The sequence below is a fragment of the Heterodontus francisci genome, chromosome 5 (genome assembly GCF_036365525.1).
Source record: "Heterodontus francisci isolate sHetFra1 chromosome 5, sHetFra1.hap1, whole genome shotgun sequence".
NCBI classification, from domain to species: Eukaryota; Metazoa; Chordata; class Chondrichthyes; order Heterodontiformes; family Heterodontidae; genus Heterodontus; species Heterodontus francisci.
The window spans coordinates 124,313,395-124,336,317 of NC_090375.1; the positions used below are offsets into that span (position 1 = coordinate 124,313,395).

General features: G+C 43.1%; 1 protein-coding gene across 2 annotated transcripts in view; it reads right to left on the minus strand.

Annotated features, from left to right (window-relative positions):
* Positions 1 to 20,873: 20,873 nt before the first annotated feature.
* Positions 20,874 to 22,923, minus strand: part of jph1b (junctophilin 1b) — a 170,915-nt gene continuing 168,865 nt past the window's right edge. The window contains exon 6 of one of the 2 annotated variants that reach the window (XM_068032060.1): positions 20,874 to 21,492. The gene's annotated coding sequence lies outside the window, so the exon portion shown is untranslated. Of the gene's footprint in view, positions 22,878 to 22,923 lie in introns of both variants that reach the window. The other variant, XM_068032059.1, reaches the window with a different exon arrangement.

Genomic DNA, 22,923 nt, shown 5'->3' on the forward strand with positions numbered 1-22,923 from the left:
GTGTGGGTTCTAAAGGAAATTTGTCCCTAATGTCAGTACTGTAGTCACCCCATTAACCCCAATCTGTTAAAGAAAAACGTGACGTTTGAATGGTCAGAGTCCTGGAAAGCAGCATTTGAGAAGTTAAAGGCCATTTTAATAAAAGAACCAGTCCATGCAGCCCCAAACTTTAATAAACCATTCAAGCTATTGATGCCAGTGGTGTAGGGGTAGGAGCGGTGCTGCTCCAAGATGATGATGATGCTATGGAATGACCCGTTAGCTACTTCTCTAGGAAGCTCAACAAACATCGAACAACGTACTCAACCATCGAGAAAGAAGCTTTAAGTCTTGTAGTGGCATTATAACAGTTTGAGGTATATGTAACCAACAGTCAGTGAGAAATACTGGTACATATAGAGCACAACCCACTTGCATTTCTGGAAAAGTTCAGAACAAAGGGTGGCGCAGTGGTTAGCACCACAGCCTCACAGCTCCAGCAACCCGGGTTCAATTCTGGGTACTGCCTGTGTGGAGTTTGCAAGTTCTCCCTGTGTCTGTGTGGGTTTCCTCCGGGTGCTCCGGTTTCCTCCCACATGCCAAAGACTTTCAGGTTGATAGGTAAATTAGCCATTATAAATTGCCCCTAGTATAGGTAGGTGGTAGGGAAATATAGGGACAGGTGGGGATGTGGTAGGAATATGGAATTAGTGTAGGATTAGTATAAATGGGTGGTTGATGGTCGGCACAGACTCGGCGGGCCGAAGGGCCTGTTTCAGTGCTGTATCTCTAAATAAAAAAATAAATAAAAAAGAACCTCAGACTGGTTTGCTGCGGTTTAATGTTACAGCCGTTTACACTGAAAATAGTACATGTTGCAGGGAAAAGCAATATAGTTGCTGATGCTCTGTCTAGAGTTTAAAGAAGGGGTGTAAGAATGAAGGGAAGCTCTGATATGTGAAAATGTTACCATATCTGAATCCTATCAATCCTAATTTTGTTATTGGTTAAGCCTTAATATTTTGTAAATATGGTGTGTAACTGTAGAATATGAAACTGTTACCTGTACAGTATATAATAAGCTAATTATTAAATATGTTAATGATATAAGAACTTATTGTATTTTTTGAACTATTTTAAAGAAAACCTTAATATGGTAAGGCATTCTTTTTCTCAAGGGGGATGTGTGATCGAGCATTTGGGCTGCAGTTTGTGGTGCCGGCAGGGCTCCCAGTGCTGGGCCAATAAGGTGGGGTTAATCCCGCCTCAGCCATTTGCAGTCCCCATTCGGTCTGATTCTATGGCGCCAGGCCAATTAACAGTCTGGTGCCAGGATCCCCGTCCCTTTAAAGATGGGGATCCCGCCTCCAATGCCGAGCGCATGAGTCCAGAAGGCTGTGTTGCCTGTCAGGGTTCGGGACATCTGCTCAGGGTTGGACAAGAACTTGGAATGGGAGGGGGAGGATCCCGTTGTCATGGTCCATGGAGGTACCAACATAGGTAGGACGAGGAAAGAGGCTCTGCTTAGACAGTATGAGGAGTTAGGCAACAAACTGAAGAACAGAACCTCAAGGGTAATAATCTCTGGTCAAGGATGTCTCTGAACGGACAGGGGGCATTCTGAAGGCGAGGGTGAACAGCCAGAGGTTGTGGTACACATCGGTACCAACGACATCGGCAGGAAGAGTGATGAGGTCCTGCAGGGGGAGTTTAGGGAGTTAGGTAGAAAGTTAAAAAACAGGACCTCGAGGGTTGTAACCTCGGGATTACTCCCTGTGCCACGTGCCAGTGAGGCTAGAAATAGAAAGATAATGCAGCTAAATACGTGGCTGAACAGCTGGTGTAGAAGGGAGGGTTTCAGATATCTGGACCATTGGCATCTCTTCAGGGACAGATGGGACCTGTACAAGAAGGACGGGTTGCATCTAAACTGGAGGGGCACAAATATCCTGGCTGCGAGGTTTGCTAGCATCACTCAGGAGGGTTTAAACTAGTGTGGCAGGGAGGTGGGAACCAGAGCAGTAGGACAGCAAGTGAAATAAATGAAGGGGAACGAGTAAATAAGGCCAGTAAGACTAAGAGAAAGAGCAGGCAGGGAGATGTTGCGGAGAACAGCGGGACTGGTGGTCTGAAGTGCATTTGTTTCAATGCAAGAAGTATAACAGGTAAGGCAGATGAACTTAGAGCTTGGATTAGTACTTGGAACTATGATGTTGTTGCTATTACAGAGACTTGGTTGAGGGAAGAACAGGATTGGCAGCTAAATGTTCCAGGATTTAGAAGCTTCAGGCAGGATAGAGGGGGATGTAAAAGGGGTGGGGGAGTTGCATTACTGTTTAGTTTAGTTTAGAGATACAGCACTGAAACAGGCCCTTCGGCCCACCGAGTCTGTGCCGACCATCAACCACCCATTTATACTAATCCTACACTAATCCCATATTCCTATCATATCCCCACCTGTCCCTATATATTTCCCTACCACCTACCTATACTAGGGGCAATTTATAATGGCCAATTAACCTATCAACCTGCAAGTCTTTGGCATGTGGGAGGAAACCGGAGCACCCGGAGGAAACCCACGCAGACACAGGGAGAACTTGCAAACTCCGCACAGGCAGTACCCAGAATCGAACCCGGGTCCCTGGAGCTGTGAGGCTGCGGTGCTAACCACTGCGCCACCCACTGGTTCAAGAGAATATCACAGCTGTACTGTGGGAGGACACCTCGGAGGGGTCATGCAGCGAGGCAATATGGGTGGAGTTCAGGAATAGGAAGGGTGCAGTCACGATGTTGGGGGTTTACTACAGGCCTCCCAACAGCCAGCGGGAGGTAGAGGAGCAGATATGTAGACAGATTTTGGAAAGATGTAAAGGTAACAGGGTTGTAGTGGTGGGTGATTTTAACTTCACCTATATTGACTGGGACTCACAGTGCTAGGGGCTTGGATGGGGCAGAATTTGTAAGGAGCATCCAGGAGGGCTTCGTGAAACAATACGTGGATAGTCCAACTAGGGATGGAGCCGTACTGGACCTGGTATTGGGGAATGAGCCCGGCCAGGTGGTCGAAGTTTCAGTAGGGGAGCATTTCGGGAACCGTGACCATAATTCCATAAGTTTTAAGGTACTTGTGGATAAGGATAAGAGTAGTCCTCGGGTGAACGTGCTAAATTGGGGGAAGGCTAATTATAACAATATTAGGCAGGAACTGAAGAATTTAGATTGGGGGCGGCTGTTTGAGGGTAAATCAACATCTGACATGTGGGAGTCTTTCAAACGTCAGTTGATTAGAATCCAGGACCAGCATGTTCCTGTGAGGAAGAAGGATAAGTTTGGCAAGTTTCGGGAACCTTGGATAACGCGGGATATTGTGAGCCTCGTCAAAAAGAAAAAGGAAGCATTCGTAAGGGCTGAAAGGCTAGGAACAGACGAATCCCTTGAGGAATATAAAGACAGTAGGAAGGAACTTAAGCAAGGAGTCAGGAGGGCTAAAAGGGGTTATGAGAAGTCATTGGCAAACAGGATTAAGGAAAATCCCAAGGCTTTTTATACGTATATAAAGAGCAAGAGGGTAACCAGGGAAAGGGTTGGCCCACTCAAGGACAGAGGAGGGAATCTATGTGTGGAGCCAGAGGAAATGGGCGAGGTACTAAATGAGTACTTTGCATCAGTATTCACCAAGGAGAAGGACTTGGTGGATGATGAGCCTAGGGAAGGGAGTGTAGATAGTCTCAGTCATCTCATTATCAAAAAGGAGGAGGTGTTGGGTGTCTTGCAAAGTATTAAGGTAGATAAGTCCGCAGGGCCTGATGAGATCTACCCCAGAATACTGAGGGAGGCAAGGGAAGAAAATGCTGGGACCTTGACAGAAATCTTTGCATCCTCATTGGCTACAGTTGAGGTCCCAGAGGACTGGAGAATAGCCAATGTTGTTCCTTTGTTTAAGAAGGGTAGCAAGGATAATCCAGGAAATTATAGGCCGGTGAGCCTTCCGTCAGTGGTAGGGAAATTATTGGAGAGGATTCTTCGGGACAGGATTTACTCCCATTTGAAAACAAATGGACTTATTAGCGAGAGGCAGCATAGTTTTGTGAAGGGGAGGTCTTGTCTCACTAATTTGATTGAGTTTTTTGAGGAAGTGACAAAGATGATTGATGAAGGAAGGGCAGTGGATGTTATCTATATGGACTTCAGTAAAGCCTTTGACAAGGTCCCTCATGGCAGACTGATACAAAAGGTGAAGTCACATGGGATCAGAGGGGAGCTGGCAAGATGGATGCAGAACTGGCTCGGTCATCGAAGACAGAGGGTAGCAGTGGAAGGGTGCTTTTCTGAATGGAGGGATGTGACTAGTGGTGTTCCGCAGGGATCAGTGCTGGGACCGTTGCTATTTGTAGTATATATAAATGATTTGGAGGAAAATGTAGCTGGTCTGATTAGTAAGTTTGCGGACGACACAAAGGTTGGTGGAGTTGCGGACAGTGATGAGGATTGTCAGAGGATACAGCAGGATATAAATCGGTTGGAGACTTGGGCGGAGAAATGGCAGATGGAGTTTAGTTCGGACAAATGTGAGGTAATGCATTTTGGAAGGTCTAATGCAGGTGGGAAGTATACAGTAAATGGCAGAACCCTTAGGAGTATTGACAGGCAGAGAGATCTGGGCGTACAGGTCCACAGGTCACTGAAAGGGGCAACGCAGGTGGATAAGGTAGTCAAGAAGGCATACGGCATGCTTGCCTTTATCAGTCGGGGCATAGAGTATAAAAATAGGCAAGTCATGCTGCAGCTGTACAGAACTTTAGTTAGGCCACACTTAGAATATTGCGTGCAATTCTGGTCGCCGCACTACCAGAAGGACGTGGAGGATTTGGAGAGGGTACAGAAGACGTTTACCAGGATGTTGCCTGTTCTAGAGGGCATTAGCTATGAGGAGAGGTTGGATAAACTCTGATTGTTTTCACTGGAACGATGGAGGTGGAGGGGCGACATGATAGAGGTTTACAAAGTTATAAGCGGCATGGACAGAGTGGATAGTCAGAAGCTTTTTCCCAGGGTGGAAGAGTCAGTTACTCGGGGACATAGGTTTAAGGTGAGAGGGGATGTGCGAGGCAAGTTCTTTACACAGAGGGTGGTGAGTGCCTGGAACTTGTTGCCGGGGGAGGTGCTGGAAGCAGGTACCATAGAGACGTTTAAGAGGCATCTTGACAAATACATGAATAGGATGGGAATAGAGGGATACGGACCCCGGAAGTGCAGAAGGTTTTACTTTGGGTAGGTATCAAGATCGGCGCAGGCTTGGAGGGCCGAATGGCCTGTTCCTGTGCTGTACTGTTCTTTGTTCTTGTTCTTTGTTCTTTGTTACCTGAGCCACGTGCCAATTGGCAGAGTGCACATAAGATTAGTGAAATGAATACGTGGCTCAAAGACTAGTGTGGGAGAAGTAGGTTTTGGTTCGTGAGGCACTGGCACCAGTACTGGGGAAAGTGGGGGCTGTAGCATTGGGATGGACTGCACCCGAACCATGCTGGAACTAGTCTTCTAGCAAACCGTGTAACTCGGGAAGTAGAGAGGGCTTTAAACTAAACAAGCGGGGAGAGGGATCAAGCTTGGGTAGATGTAACAAATCAAAGGGTAGAGTCAAGGCAGGAGAGAAGAATAGTAATATGGGAAATTAAGGTCAGAGAATAGCAGGAAGGGACAGTGAGAAAAAAACTTAAGAACACACCATGTCAAGACTAGATGTTCCAAAGATAACAAAATGACAACACTAAAGGCTCTGTATCTGAATACACGTAGCATTCATAACAAAGTAGACGAACTGATAGCACACATCGTTGTAAATAAATATGATCTGATAGCCATTACGGAGACATGGCTGCAGGATGGCAAGGATTGCGTACTCAATATTGAGGGGTATATAACATTCAAGAAGAATAGGAAGCGAGGTAAAGGTGGAGGGGTAGCACTGTTAATCAAAGATAGCATTGGTGCAATAGTTAGAGATGACCTTGGTTCAGGAGATCAGGATGTAGAATCGATTTGGGTGGAGATGAGGAATAGTAGGGGAAAGAAGTCACAGGTGGGAGTGGTCTACAGGCTACCTAACAGTAACTACAATGTAGGACAAAGTATCCAAGAAGAAATATTGGGTGCTTGTGATAAAGGGACGGCAATAATCATGGATGATTTTATACATATAAACTGGAAAAATCAGATTGGCAATAGTAGCCTGGATGAAGAGTTCATAGTTAACGTTTCGGGTCAGTGACCCTTCTTCGGAACGAAGAAGGGTCACTGACCCGAAACGTTAACTCTGCTTCTCTTTCCACAGATGCTGCCAGACCTGCTGAGTGGTTCCAGCATTTCTTGTTTTTATTTCAGATTTCCTGCATCCGCAGTATTTTGCTTTTATTGAAGAGTTCATAGAATGTTTTCGAGATAGTTTCTTAGAGCAGCACGTTCTGGAACCAACCAGACAGCAGGTTATATTAGACTTGATATTGTGTAATGTGACAGGATTAATTAATGACCTCAGTGTAAAGGCACCTCTAGGTAGCAGCAACCACAATTTGATTGAATTTTATATCCAGTTTGAAAGAGAGAGGAGTGGATCTAAGACTAGTATTTTAAACTTAAATAAGGACAACTATGTGGGAATGAAAGTTGAGAGAGCTGAAGTGAACTGGGTTACTAGGCTAGGAGATAAATCAATAGAGAAGCAGTGGCAGACATTTAAGGGGATATTTCAGAATAAGTATATTCCTACGATAAAGAAAAATTCTAAGGGGAGGATCCACCATCCGCGTTTAACAAACAAAGTTAAGGAAAGCATCAAACTTAAGGAAAAAGCATATAATTGTGCAAAGATGTCAGATTATTGGTCAGAATATAAAGCATGGCAGAGAATGACCAAAAGGTTAATCAGGAGAAAGAAATTAGAGTATGAGAGGAAGCTAGCTAGAAATGTAAAAACAGCAAGAGTTTCTACAGGTATATAAAAAGGAAAAGAGCAAGTAAAGTGAGTGTTGGTCCTCTCGAGAGTGAGAATGGGGAGTTACTAGTAGATAATAAGGAAATGGCAGATGAAATGAACAAATATTTTGCTTCTCTCTTCACTATAGAGGATACAAAAAACATTCCAGTAATAGCTGTAAATCAGGAGGTGGAAGGAAGAGAGGAACCTGGTGAAATTACAATCACCAGGGAAGAGGTACTGACCAAATTGATGGAGCTGCGGGCTGACAAGTTCCCGGGACCTGATGGGCTTCATCCTAGGGTCTTAAAAGAGGTAGCTAATGAGGTAGTAGATGTGTTTGTGTTAATTTTTCAAAATTCACTAGATTCTGGAAAGGTTCCATCAGACTGGGAAGTAGCAAAAATAACCCCTCTATTCAATAAGGGGGGCGGGGGGGGTGGTGGAGGCAGAAAACAGGTAACTACAGGCCAGTTAGCTTGAGGTCTGTCGTGGGGAAGGTGTTAGAATCAACCATTAAGGAGGCTATAGCTGGGCACTTCGAAAAACTCAAGGTAATCGGGAATAGTCAGCATGGTTTTGTGAAATGGAAATCATGTTTAACCAATTTATTGGAGCTCTTTGAAGGAGTAACATGCACTGTGGATAAAGGGCTGTTGACTTACTGTACTTGGATTTCCAGAAGGCATTTGACAAGGTGCCACATGAAAGGTTATTGTGCAAAGTAGGAGCTCATGGTATAGGGGATAACATATTAGCATGGTTAGAAGATTGGCTGGCTGGCAGAAAACAGGGTATGCATAAATGGGTCCTTTTCTGATTGGCAGGATGTGATGAGTGGAGTCTCGCAGGAGTCTGTGCTGGGGTCTCAACTTTTTACAATTTATATCAATGACTTAGATGAGGGAGCAATGGCATGGTAGCTAAATTTGCAGATGAGACAAAGATAGGTAGGAAAGTATGTTGTGAAGAGGACATAAGGAAGTTGCAGACTGATATAGATAGGTTGAGTGAGTGGGCAAAAATCTGGCAGATGAAGTATAATCTGGGAAAATGTGAAGTTGTTCACTTTGACAGGAAGAATAAAAAAGCAGAGTATTACTTAAACGGAGGATGACTGCAGAATTCCAAGGTGCAGAGGGATCTAGGTGTTCTAGTGCATGAGTCACAAAAGTTTAGTATGGAGGTACAGCAAGTAATAAAGAAAGCTAATGGAATGCTATCCTTTATTATGAAAGGAATTGAAAATAAAAGTGAGGATGCTATGCTTCGGTTATACAGAGACCACATCTCGAATACTGTGTGCAATTTTGGTTTCCTTATTTAAGGAAGGATGTAAATATGTTGGAGGCGGTTCAGAGGAGGTTTAGTAGATTGATACCTGGAATGAGCAGGTTGTCTTATGAGGAAAGATTGGACAGACTGGGCTTGTTTTCACTGGAGTTTAGAAGAGTGAGGGGAGACTTGATTGAAGTATATAAGATCCTGAATGGTCTTGACAAAGTGAATGTGGAAAGGATGTTTCCTTTTGTGGGTGAGTCCAGAACTAGGGGCACTGTTTCAAAATTAGGGGTTGTCCTTTTAGGACAGAGAGGAGGAGACATTTTTTCCCTCAGAGGTTTGTGCGACTGTGGAACTCTCTGCCTCAGAAGGTGGTGCAGGCAGGGTCATTGAATATTTTTAAGGCAGAGATAGATAGATTCTTGTTAGGCAAGGGAATCAAAGATTATCGGGGCTAGATGGGAATGTGGAATTCAAGACAGAAATTGATCAGCCATAATCTTATTAAATGGCGGAGCAGGCTCGATGGGCTGAATGGCCTACTTCTGCTCCTAATTCGTATGGTACGGTCCAAGAGCTGCCGGCCAATCAGAGGGCCGGTAGCTCAGTATTATAGGCAGTGCCACTGCTGTTACTGCACAAGGCCTTGGACCCAGGCCCAGTGCTGGAGCCCAGAACTTGAGGTAAGTGAGGCAGGGTCGCCGGGGCCAGCCAACAAGCTCTGGTGATGGGGGTGCGGGGAGTGTGAGCGTTCAGTACGGGGTGGGGGGCAGGGGTGGCGGTCCAGGGAGCTGGGTTGTTTGCCCACAGAGCAAGCCCGCAGGGAGATCGCCTTGTTTTACTGGGCGACCTCCTCGCGTGGTGGACCCCACCGCCCCCCACTGCTGGCTTAATGCCAGCAGCGGGAAGTGGCCTTTAAGTGGCTGTTAATAGGCCTCTTAAAGGATTCTATTGGCCTCTTGGCGAGAAGGCTGTCTTCAACTTAGCTGGCTCCCGACAAAATTCTGGTGCAATGGGAAGGCACTCTGCCCCCCGCCCAATCACAATTCTATGGGCCCCCTGCCTCCTAGCCTATCTCCAGGGGGCCCATAAAATTCAGCCCTTCATGTGAAGACTGCATTCTGCAAAGCTGACCTGTTGAATGGACTGTTAGGTGCTATGACTTTGGATTCAAAGCTTGTGTTTATTTTTCGGAGACAGTCATTTGCTGGAAATGAAGCTGAAAGCTACAGAGAGTTATGGGAAAGACAAAACTGATCCTAACCAGTTTGAAACAGATTGTCTAATGATCAGAAATGTGACCAAAGATATGTGACTGGAGCTCAGGTTTCAGTTTAGAAGAATACTCTGCAGTGGGTGGAAGCAAAAGAGAAATGCTGGGAGTTGCTGGCAGTTGTTTTGAAAAGACAGGCTGCAGGCTGAGCAAATTGGACTCTGAGAGCTGACCATTGGTGAATACAACTTACAGCAGCTGTCTTCGGTGATGTAAAGAGTTATCAGTGGAACCATGCCATCAGGATGGTTGTGGGTGAGGCCGTGGTTGTTCGAGAGGCGACTAGACTGAACCATTATAGGGAAGATTGCATTGCTCGCTAGCCATGGGACATCAGTACTTCCATATCTGCATTCTGGTGGACAGGATTTGGAAAACTATCTGTGGAAATTCATGATTTTGATGTACTTTGAGACTGTTTGGTGGCCTCTTGCTGTTAGGACTGCTCAGAGGATTCATAAGGACTATCTTTGTTGCATCTGATAATTAATGTGTAATCCTTCAGATATATATCGATGTAAATTAACTGTTGGTTCATATTTAATTTATGTTGGTTTTGGTTTGAGTATTAAAGTAAAAATTTATAGAATTTAAATCTTGTCCATTTGGAGTTTTTTGTTTCCTAAATTGGGGTCAGTTGGTGGATTTGATTCTTTTGGTTTGTTGGTGGTCGCCACAGGGATCATAACAATAGGCCTTTACATTCTATGATAAGATATAGATTCCAGGTGAATGGTGAGCATGCAATTAGAAGCATTGTTGAACTGTGGTGGAGGCATTCCCCTTATTATTGAATTGGCGAACCGCATCCTGCTATACTTCCATTCAAGTATTTGCTTGAGATGAAGATCTAGGCTTTATTGTCAAAGGTCACATGTGGAGGAGAGTTATTCAGGTCAGGTTCTACAAGGACAATGAAACAAAACCCCACCAAGTAAAAGTGATACCTTTAGGAAAGATGGGAAAGAGTACAAATAATTTGTCCTTTGCCTTGAGGCAAGTAAACATTGCAAAGAACCTACTACCGTGGACTGGTTATTACTTGGTACACATTTACAGACATAACAAATCAAGTCGATCAATTAGTGGGTGTTAACACCACACTATTTGTCTTTTCTTAGTCTCTCTTAGCTGTTTAATTGCCAAAAACAATACCCCTTCCCTATCATACACAAGTGTTAATCACATCTCTGCTGTGCTCCAGCGCACCTATCCCAATCTACACTATTCTTCTAATATTAATTCTCAGATGTGGCTGGTAAGGCTGGCATATATTCTACATCCCTAGTTGTTCTTGAGAAGGTAATGGTGGGCCTTGTTCTTCAACAGCTGAGGTTCATGTGGTGAAGATACTTCCATAGTGCCATTATGTAGGGAGTTCCAGTACTTAGATCCAGTGACATTGAAGGAATGGTGATGTAGTTCCAAGTCAGGATGGTGTGACATGGAGAGGAATCCGAAGGTGGTGATGTTCCCGTGTGCTTGCTTGTGGTGGAGGCTGTGGGTTTGGAGGTGCTGTTGAAAAAAACCTTGGTAAGTTTCTACAGTGCATCTTGTAGATGGTACACATTGCAGCATGGTGCTATTGTGGTGGAGGAAGTGAATGTTTAAGGAGGTGGACGGACTGTCAATCAAGTGGACTGCTTTGTTCTAAATGGTGTCAAGTTTTCTGAGTGTTGCTGCAACAGCACTCATCCAGGCAAGTGGAGAGTATTCCATAGCACTTCTGGCTTGTTCCTTGTAAGTGGTGAAAAGACTTTAAGGAATCATGAGGTGAGCCTCACTGCGGAATATCCATCCTCTGACCTGCTCCAGTACTCATGGCATCAATGTGACCCTCAAGATGTTGATGATGGGAATGTCACTGAATGTCAGCGAGGGGATGTCAGCCTTTTACTGTTGGGGATGATCATTACCTGGCACTTGTGTGGAGCAAATGCTACTTGTTACTTATCAGCCCAAGCCTGGCTGTTGGCCTGGTCTTGCTAGATCCAGCATGGACTGCTTTATTATCTGAGGAATTGGAGCTGAACCCTGCACAAACATCAGTGAACAGCCTCATTTCCGAAGATATGGATGAAGGGAAGGTCATTGATAAGGCAACTCAAGATAGATGAGCCTCGAATGCTACCTTGAGGAACTCCAGAAACAATGTCCAAGGACTGACATATTTGCTCTCTAACAACCACAACCATCTTCCTTTGTGCTAGGTACTCCAGCCAGTGGAGTGTTTTCCCCCTGATTCCCATTGACTTCAATTTAACCAGGGCTCCTTGGTGTCACACTCAGTCAAATGCTGCCTTGGTGTCAAAGGCAGTCACGCTCATCTCACCTCTGGCATTCAGCTCTTTTGTCCATGTTTGGTCAAGGCTGCAATGAGGTCTGGAGCTGAGTAGTGCTGGAGGAACCCAATCTGAGCATCAGTGAGCAGGTTATTGCTGTATAAGTGCAGCTTGATAGCACTGTTGATGATTCCTTCCATCACTTTGTTGATACTTGGGAGTAGGCTGATAGGGCATTAATGAACAGGGTTGGATTTGTCCTGCTGTTTGTGGACATGACATACAGTGGTAATTTTCCCCATTGTCCACTACTAGGAAAACACAGCTTAAATAGTGTAATAGAGGTATCTATCCACCTGCTGCAAGTTTTACACTGACCTTTCACCACCTGGGAAACAGCTGTCAGCAAGTAAGTGCTATTTGACATAAATTTAATATGGTGTAAATCTTTCATGCTGGTGTTTCAAAAACCCCCCACTTAATACAAAAATATTGGAAGTGCACATCGAATTAACTTAATCTACACTGCATTTTTCAATTTGCTATGCAGTGTTTGGATTGGGAACTCGAAATCATGCTGCGACCAGGACTAAGCTTTCACTCTGGTGTTAGAAAGTCAGTGTGATGCAAATCAACTTTTATTACTTTCAAGAATGCAGCGCTAAAAATCTTGTAGTGAAGCATGTAGAGGCATCATGAATCAACCCAGATGAGTGACATGCAAATTACTGAGCAATGTTAGGTGTACAGTATACTCAGGTCATCAGTAATTCTCACTTTAGGTATTGGTGGAAAACTGGCAATTGCGGATTGAGCACCTGTTACATGAATATCTGATTTCCCTTCAATTGACTTCATAGAAAGGAAAATATCGAGCGAGATGTAAACAACACTTTTCCACCCATGCCCAAAATGAAAATTTCCCCACATAATTAGAAATGCATCACACCAAACTGAATATACATGGAACTTACATGTAGGAAATAATAATGGAACCAGTTTACATTCCTCTTCAACTTTTACTGAGTTTCTGTTAAAACATATAGGACTTTCAGATCAAATTGCTCAGAATAACTAACTGCTTGAACACAAAAGTGCTGATTTTAACTCCCTCAACTCAGCAGAAATGGGACAGTTATAGAGTTAAAATTGAGATCGTTGACTTACTGATCCATTCCTGCTCTGGCGCTGTTTTAACTAGGGCCTTCTGCTGAGTGGCCCATCTGGCAGCTTCAGTAACAAATGCAAATTGGGGTCCTATGATTTATTTAAGACTTTGATGCAATTTAGAGGGTGGAGTGTGCACCGTGGATGCACCACTCAGTAAAACTTGACGTTTAGTCTAAAATTATTTTTTGTGGGGTCAACATGTGCAGGAGTGCTCCTCTGAGTTCCACAAGAATAATATGGGATGTCAGTGTCATCCCAGGCTCCTGCACTCCAAAATTGTCTCTCATCCTGGACCTACCTTTCTGTCGACTGCTGTTATGTGCCTGATACAGCACCGGCTGAAAGACAGCAAGTAGCAGTTAGTCGCTAGTTGGAGCTTGCAGCAAGTTGTTAGTGCCTGCCACTGGAGAGATTGGACGGTGGTCGGTGTACTGTGGAGGCCAGCCAATGGAAAATTAAAATCTACCTCAAATGGGGGACTCTCCCATTCATAACACTTAACCTTAAGTTACTTTTTCATTCAAATATCTAGATGTTGACTTAAAACACTGGATTATTTGAATAGTAAAGGGGCTTATTTGAAACACATTACACAATCCTGGATTTTTTTTTTGTGTTGAAGGGAATTTCTCCATTTCATTAAGCTAAGATAAACAGACACAGCTCCAGCGACCCGGGTTCAATTCTGGGTACTGCCAGTGTGGAGTTTGCAAGTTCTCCCTGTGTCTGCGTGGGTTTTCTCCGGGTGCTCCGGTTTCCTCCCACAAGCCAAAAGACTTGCAGGTTGGTAGGTAAATTGGCCATTATAAATTGCCCCTAATATAGGTAGGTGGTAGGGAAATATAGGGACAGGTGGGGATGTGGTAGGAATATGGGGATTAGTGTAGGATTAGTATAAAATGGGTGGTTGATGGTCGGCACAGACTCGGTGGGCCGAAGGGCCTGTTTCAGTGCTGTATCTCTAAACTAAACTAAACAGAAACATTTCAAAGCCCCACCAATGCATTCCTGGAACTCAACATGACTCACTTCTGTTGGCCTCGATTAACTCGCGTTAACTCCTGCAACAGGGTGTAACTGGTGAGACTTTTTAATTGGAATAATGAATAAATGTTAGCATTACTGACACCCACACAAAGACTCTGAGGTGATTTCCTCAGCTATCACTCCAAATATATGTCAATAGTAAGAAACTAATACCAGTTATATGTTGGGCAATATTTGAATTAACCACAAAATTTACTGTAAACTGGAGATAATTGATGAGTTTTTAAAAAAATTACGTGACTAGTGTTATGGCCCACATAGTGTGACATCAGCGGTTCTCACTATTCAACTCCTCACCTGACCACAGCAAGTGTATTTGCATTTAGCCCTTTTGTGTTTTATTTTTCAAATAAACAGACAGCAACAGGTTTTCTTGTAGGCTTTTAAAAACCAAAAGCCAATTGTTTAAATACAAATTAGGAGCAGGAGTAGGCCACTTGGCCCCTCAAACCTGCTCTGCCAATATGCCTTATCCTGAAACTGTTGCAACCACATTCACTCACGCGTGGGCACACATACACACAAAGAAATAGATGGAGCAGGGAAAAAGGTAGGTGAGCTTTAGCGGGGGAGGGGGGAGAAGGGTTATGATAAACCTGTTGAATTCACTTGAGACTCAAGTTATAGAAGGTTTGCAATCCTGTGATGATTGTAGATTTCTCTCTTGACTGAAGGTTCTGTTGAAGATGATAGGTCACTTCTAGCTCTCTCTCTCTGCTGTATGATGTAGATGTCAGATTTTTTCCAGCGGGGCATGTGCATTCTGCAACAGTTACAAGTAGCTTCACCTTCTGGGTCAGTCTCTCTCCCTCTTTCTGGTTGTCTTTTTTTAAAAGGTAAAACTATCACTTCTCACCTCCTGTTCGGAGACATTCTGGTTTCTTTCTCAATTTGATTGCATAATGGCCCAGGTTGTGGCTACTTCACATCTCCTTTGTTTTAGAAGACAACATTCAATTCTGGAATGTTTCTATGATAGATGTGAGATGGGTTTCATTATCACCTTTTGGCTTTGAAGATTTGTCCTTTGTCTTTGTCAGACTATTTGAATATATAAAAGGGTAGTCCCCTTCTCTTCAGCAGCCATTTTGGACCATTGTTCACTTTTTAAAAATGAAGGTTCATTTTTTTAAAGAAAAAGTCTGCTTTTTTCTTAACTCTTCAGAGTTACTCTGTGAATGTTGTATCATTGCACCTCCAATGTGCGTGACACTTCCTCCAAAAGGGAAAACATGAAATTCCTTGGATTTCATATTTGTATTTTTTTGGGGGGTTTTGAAAGAGGGAAAAGAAACAGTATGACAGTTTAGGGTCACATCACTTTGCACATTCATTTACTCATAGAGTGATACAGAACTTAGGCCCACTGAGTCTGTGCTGACCATCAACCACCCATTTATACTAATCCTACATTAATCCCATATTCCCTACCACATCTTCCCTCAATTCTCCTACCACCTACCTACACTAGGGGCAATTTACAATGGCCAATTTACCAATCAACCTGCAAGTCTTTGGCTGTGGGAGGAAACCGGAGCACCCGGCAGAAACCCACACGGTCACAGGGAGAACTTGCAAACTCCGCACAGGTAGTACCCAGAACTGAACCCAGGTCGTTGGAGTTGTGAGGCTATGGTGCTAACCACTGCACCACTGTGCCGCCCTACTCCTCAGGCTTCCAGCCCCGTGTCTGATATCAATTTTATTTACAGTGTTCTTTACATTCTGGACAGTGTGTTGGCTAGGACATTGTCTTTTTCCACTATGTGTGAAAGTTTTAGGTCGAATGGTTGGAGGAGTAAACTCCATCGACAAAACCTGGTGTTTTTACTTTGAATTTTTCCAGGAAGGAGTGGATTGTGATCTGTATGAATTTGAATCTCTTTGTGCCTATTATTGGCACAGACTTCGAAATGTTGAAGAGCTAAGAGGAGCCCTAATGCTTCCTTTTCTGTAGTGGAGTATTTCTTTTGGTGTCTGTTCAGTTTTTTTTTGAGAAATAGCCAATTGATCTTTCCAAACCTGAATCATCATCCTGGAGTAGGATGGCGCCTACTCCAAAATGACTGGCATCAACGGCCATTTTAAAAGGTCTGTTGAAATTTGGGGTTGCCAATACCAGGTCATTTGTTAGAATTGTCTTCATCTTTTCGAATGCTAGCTGGCATGGCTCTGACCACACCACTTTTGCACTTTTCTTTAGCCGGTCTGTTGGGGAGCAGCTATGGTGCTGAAATTGCGAACAAATTTGCGGTGGAACCCGCACATTCCTAGGAAGTGCATGATTTCCTTCTTGGTTTCTGGAATGGGGAAATCCACCAGGGCTTGCACTTTTGCTGTCCTTGGCAATATTCGATCTTGGCCCATGATATGGCCTCAACAGGTGACTTTGGTTTTGGCAAATTCATTTTTTTGCCAAGTTGGCCACAAGGTGAGCATTCTGTAGGCTTTTGAAGCGGGCCTGTAAATGATATAAATGATCTTCCCAGGTGTTGCTGAAACTAGCTAAAAGGTAAACAACCACGGTTATTTAGACCAGCTATCACTTGATTCGTTAACCTTTGGAATGTGACTGGGGCATCTTTCAGACCGAAGGGCATTACTTTGCACTGAAATACACCCTCAGGGGTGACAAAGGCAGAGATTTCCTTTGATTCTGGGTCATTGGTACTTGCTAGTATCCTTTCAGTAAGTCTGTTTTGCTGATGCAGGTGGAAATTTCCTACCTGGTCTGTGCAGTCTTCGATATAGGGGTTGGACATGAATATGTTTTTGTAACTGTATTGACCTTGTGGTAATCAATCCAGAGTTTGGTTGAACCATCAGGTTTGGGAACTAATACTATAGGAGGGCTCCAGCTACTCTGACTGCATTCCATTAAATCATTTTCCAGCATGTACTGGATTTCCTGCTGGGCCTGAGCTATAGGGCTTCTGTTTTATTGGTGGGGTCTCTCCTACCTCCACATGGTGCACTGTTAAAGGTGTGCAACCCTGTTTGTCCCTGCAGACTTCCTTGAACTCCTTTAATAATGTGATTAGGTCCTGTCTCGTTTGTTCAGAGAGATAGTCCAGCATTGTGTCTAATCCATTTAAAATGTTGGTGTTTTCCAATTTATCGATAGGGGGTTCAATTTTAGAGTTTTCAAAGCTCTCATCCTTGTCCAGTTCGTCCCCACTACTGCTCTCTTCCCCTTTCACATTTACTGTCTGGCACACACAAACTGATCTGTCTAGTTCCTGGCTGTAGTATCTTTTCAGCATGTTAATATGACACAGTGTTTGTTTTTTCCTTCTGTCAGGAGTGTTAATTAGATTGTTTACCTCATTCACCTTTTTCCATATACGATATGGGCCACTAAACTTGGCAAGGTTTGCCCTGCAGGGGTAGCAGCACCAGAACTTAGTCTCCTGATTTAAACTCACAGACTGCAGCTTTCTGACCTGCCTGTCATTTCATCTTTTCCTGAGAGGTTTTGAGATGTTCCTTTGTTACCACACAGGCCTGGGAAAGTCTCTCCCAGAAGGTGGTCACAAAGTTTAGTACTGAGGTTTCCTCTCTTTGATCTAGGAACTTCTCTTTGCTCAATTTTAGGGAGCCTCTCACCTCATGTCCGAAAATCAATTTGAAGGGAGTAAAGGCTGTGGATTCATTGGAGGAATCCCTGGTGGCAAATAGCAAGACAATTACTCCTTTGTCCCAGTCTTAGGGGTATTCACAGCAATATGTTCGGAGCATAGTTTTTTGGGTCCGATGGTACTGTTCCAGAGCCCCTTGTGATTAGGGCTGATACACTGAGGATTTCAGCTGGTCATTACGGAAGCTTTGTATGACCTCCAGGAACATTTGGGATATGAAATTGGTTCCCTGATCGGGCTGTATTTCTCTGGGGAGTCTGTATCTGGTGAAGAACTGGGTTAACCCCTCAACTACGGCTTTGGTAGTAATTTTCCGCAAGGGTATGGCATCTGGGAATTTGGTGGCCATATCCATGATAGTTAACAGGTAATGATGACCTGTTTGGTTTTGGGTAGGGATCCCACGCAATTGTTTAGAACTCTACTGAAAGGTTCTTCAAAAGCAGGAATGGGGATCAGTGGCGCATGTTTAATGGTAGGTTGGGTTGGGGTTTCCCAATAATTTGGCAGGTATTTCAAAATGTAACCACATCCTTGTGGAATCGTGGCCAGTAAAAGTGTCGGCTAATTCGGGCTTGGACCTTTCAGATACCCACATGCCCAGCCATAAGGATTTCATGGGCAATTCGCAGAATCTCTCTGCGTTGTTTAGGGGGGTGGGGGGGGGGGGGGGGGTACCACAATTTGGTGAACTACTGTCCACTTCTCCTCTCCAGGTCAGAGGAGGGGGCCTCCATTTCCTCATTAAAATTTCATTTGTTAAATAGTAACGCTCAGACAGCTTCTCTGTGCCTGTCTTGGAATAAGCTGGCTGTGCTATCTTTTGTAAATCAGTGTCTGCTTTTTGAGTTTCAATTATGAAGTGTCTGTCAATTACTTCCCCTAAGTCTCCAAAAAAGTTTCAGCCAGCCAGACCCGAGTCATTGGGCTGATTTTCTGGTTTAGCTCTCTCTTGGCGAGCTTGCTTGGCTTGGCTATGGCCCTTGTTACTGCACAAGTAGGAATGATTCCAGGGACTTCCTTCTGTATTTGCTCTGTCTCCGTGGCTTAATTTGGTTGGTACATCACTGGGGCTGTGACCACATTACCTCCAGCCAAATCATTTCCAAGTAGCAAGTCTATGCCGGCCACAGATAGACTAGGGACAATTTCTACAGTAACTGGCCTAGAAACCAGGTCGCACTGCAAGTGGACCCGATACAGAGGTACAGACATGCACCCTCCTTCAATTCCTTTTACTAGATACTTCACTTTTAGCGAGCTCTCTGGTGGGAAGGTCATTCCTTTACCCAGCATAAGGGATTAAATGGCCTCGGTGTCTCCAAGCAGGACAATGGGATAATTTGCCTCACTAGAGGGGTATGGAGACACTGTTCCTTTTAAAACAAAATCCTGATGGCCTTCAGGAATTTTCTCTACTTCTCCTGTACTTGCGGCAGCATTCTTTGTGGAGTTCTTTCCCATGGCTAGGGCCATTGTCGGATCGGCTGGGGCACCCTTTTCTTTGTTAACCTTGTGCACCCCTACAAGATTAATGGGCTTCCCCTTTAACTTCCAGCAGTCAGCTTTAACATGCCCTGTTTTGCCACAATGGGAACACAAAGATTTGTGGTATACATTCCTGCCCTCTGCATTTTCTTTCCTTACTGGTATAAGGCTTCTTCTGTTCCCACCTTTTGTTTCTCTGTTGCTAACACTCCATCTTTTATCACTTTCCCACTTTCTTCCCTTTCCGAATCTCTGGGAATTACCATGAAAAACCCTTTATTCAGGGAAAAGCCTATGTGTGAGATTAAAGTCAACTGCCATGGTGGCTGCTTCTCTTACTCTGTGAATTCTTTGTTCTTATACTACTTGGAATGCTATTTTTAAACTCTTCCAGCAACATCACTTCTCTCAAATTTTCACATGAGGGTTCTACTAGAGAGACTGTATCCAGTGATCCAAAGCCATTTGTTTGATACTTTTGAATTCAAGGTGTGTCTGTGTGGGCCTTTTCCGGATGTATCGGAATTTCTGTCTACATGCTTCTGGTACCAGTTCACATGCATTTAGAATTGCAGTTTTAGTTTGTTCATTATCAGAGGAACTTTCTTCTGATAACACACACGTGGCATGCAGAGACGGCAGCAACTTCAGGTGCTGCCGCCGGAACCTGCGACAGACTGGTAAAATTCAGCCTCAAGCTGTAGCAACCTTTACTACCTGACTGCCTTGCAGAATTCGGTTTCAAAAACCTAAAATGACTGCATATGTTTGAGTTTCAGTATTTTCTTTTCAAACTGGCCACAGCCAGAAAATAGAGTAAAGGCCATCAGAAGCAATGCATGTGAGGTATTTTTCAATTGTCAAGACAGTTAAAGAACTGATTATTATTGAAAGTCAATGGAGAAACAAGGTAAATGCTAGTTCATTAGTATCTTAATTACTTATCGTCTGAGATTGCTTCAAAGAAATTGGTGAAAATTAGTTATGTCCCATATTTGGATTCATAACTGATGGAGCTCATTGAGCACATGCCCAAATTGGATGGCCAAAATTGGGCCTCGAGACTCGTTTCAATAATTTAGGCATACCACCAGTGTGCATCATGCCTCCAGAGGTAGCTCGCCTATTTGGAACAGTTGAATCTTGTGTTGTTTGCCTCCCGCCAATCGCCCTCATTTAAATCTGGGTGTGGGTTGGGAGAGGTCAAAAGGATGGAAGCCTATTGCAGGTTGACAGTGGCTCTTGGGAGTGCTGTGGATATGGGAGGAGCAGATCCACTCCTCCTGGCTCTGTATCAAGCTTAAAAAAAAAACAATTTTTTTGGTGACGGCTGCTTGCTAGGTCACATCCATGCCCAGAAAACTGAGCTGTGCAGGCCCAATGTCTGCTCCATTCAGGGCAGCCCAATTTCTTGGATGGGACCTAAAACTGGTGTTAGGCCGCTCATTAAAGGACATGACTCCTATTTTGAGTGGATGCGAGGGATGCCTGTAAAATTGTATGACCAGGTACATTTGGGCATGGGAAACAGCACTATGAAAGGAATGCTTTTGGTCCCCATTCTACAGTTGAAAAATGTGAACATACTATGTTTTGAGAAACCAACATTAAAAGCAACTCTTTTTCCAAATCCTTTCTGTGCAAAATTGGGCAAAAGACCTAGAAAATATAACAGCAATCAACGAGTTAATATCTGCATAACATGCAACTGGCATTCAGATAACTAGCACACACAGCATGACTGTAGGAACAAATAATATTTTTATTCTCAAGCAATTACAGTCAAGAAAACTGTACAGAACAAATAAAGAATAAGTTTACAAAGAACAGAATTAAAGAATTCTGACTCTCAAAACACCAGAAAAAGACATTGTAAGTGTTAGAATATATAACAATTTATTGACAACCATCAAGTGTTGTCCACTTGGAGCATTGTTTGGTAAATATAAAGCAGTGTATAGCATGTCATTTATTTAAAAAAAGAAAAAAGGATTCATGCTAAAATAGAGCTGTGTACATTTAGAAAAATGCCAACAGTTTCTGGCTCGTGCTTCTTAAAAAAGCTCATGATCTTAATATATAAGAAAACCCTTTTTTTTAAATTAAATTACTAAAGTGAACTTCATTTCAAAAATCATTCCCAACAACTCGATTTTTGTGCCAGACAAAAAAGTTTTTTACATAAGCTTTTATTACATTTGCACTGACCCAAAGACATTCTGTGAGTTAAATTTCCATTTTAAGCATGGTCAGATTTGCTGTACATTGGCAACAATTTGTCTTTCATTCTCTTTTTCTGTCTTTTCAATTTTCTTCTTCATTTCACACTGGTCTCACACACATAGGATCCTGAAAATACCTCTGCAAAAAATACCATCTATTACTGATCTGAAATCAGCCTGATTTCAGATAATAAATTATCTGGAATTATATAGATGCTATACACTCCACAAGCAGTACCACCTTCATGTTGCCAATTAAGTTTGTGTACCGATGACAACATTTTGCAATAAAACCATGCAAATTATGATACGGTTTACATTTAAATTCATTACTTGTGGAATACGAAATCTTGATATCTTCAACGCATATATAGAATTTTTTTTAAGTTATCCAGCCCTTGCATTTTTGAGATTAAAATAAATCTAGTGCTCTACTCTAAAATTAACCACACCAAATATCCAAACCTTTTGAAATAAACATGCTAACACAATAACATGAAGAGTGATACAAGGTAATGATACAGAAATCATCTTTGACTACATTAATTAGTGTCATTTAATATGATTAAGACACAAAGATTCAACAAGCATTCCAAAAAAACCCATACCAATATGTTTGAGGTAAACATTATAATTTCTGAAGACTTATAAAGGCATCAGTTTTGTTAACATTCAAATTACAATGCTCTACCTGAATGTATTCAACACAAATATTTACTTCAGTTTTAAAAAATTCTACATGCAAAAAAAACCCCTTCCTAAACTGGTGGCTTCTCAGTGTTGATATACATGATAATTTGTGTTACTGGTCACCAGCACTTCAGTAATCATATAAATTGAATGCAGGCTCCTAGTTCAGTCAGTCAGTCATTGAAAGCAAAGGAAATGAACTCAGATTGATCTAAATAATGCTCTAAACATTAGACAAAAAAGTTTAATCTGTGACAAAAAATTTATAATTTTCATGCAACAAATGGGTGAACTTTTTCAAAATAATCTCCCAGAACATTGTACAAGATGTTAGAAGCAGCAGGTAATGGAATAAGACCGGTTGAGTGATGCTGCTAATATACTTCTAACGTGATAGGAGAGACTACTGGAAATTGCATCCACAGCACAGAATCCTCCAACCACATTCCTCTGGCAGCCGTTCCCTTCTCCCAACTAAACGTCAAGACAGTAAAAAAGTAAGGCAGCTGTTAGCATCCATCAACAAAAGTGCAGTCTGTACATTTCCAGTTAAGTCACACTCCACTAGAGCAGATGGAGCAGCCATGCACTTGAGTGATTAGGCTGGTTCAGCAGATTTTTCCAACATGGCCACTTGCTTCAGTTTTCAGATGATCCAGAGCCACAAATCATCACCAGGGCACACATCAGCCCCTGACTTAATTTCCATGTCTCATCTTTCCTGAGTCCCACACCAATTCCAAGACTCTTTCTCTGTGTCTCAGCACATCTGATGTCAATAATAAGGCTGATGGCGAGAACTGTGGGCTAACACCCTTAGTTTTCATGACTTCACTGAAGGGTCAAAACAGTTAAATCATTAAATAACTATGTTGAATCA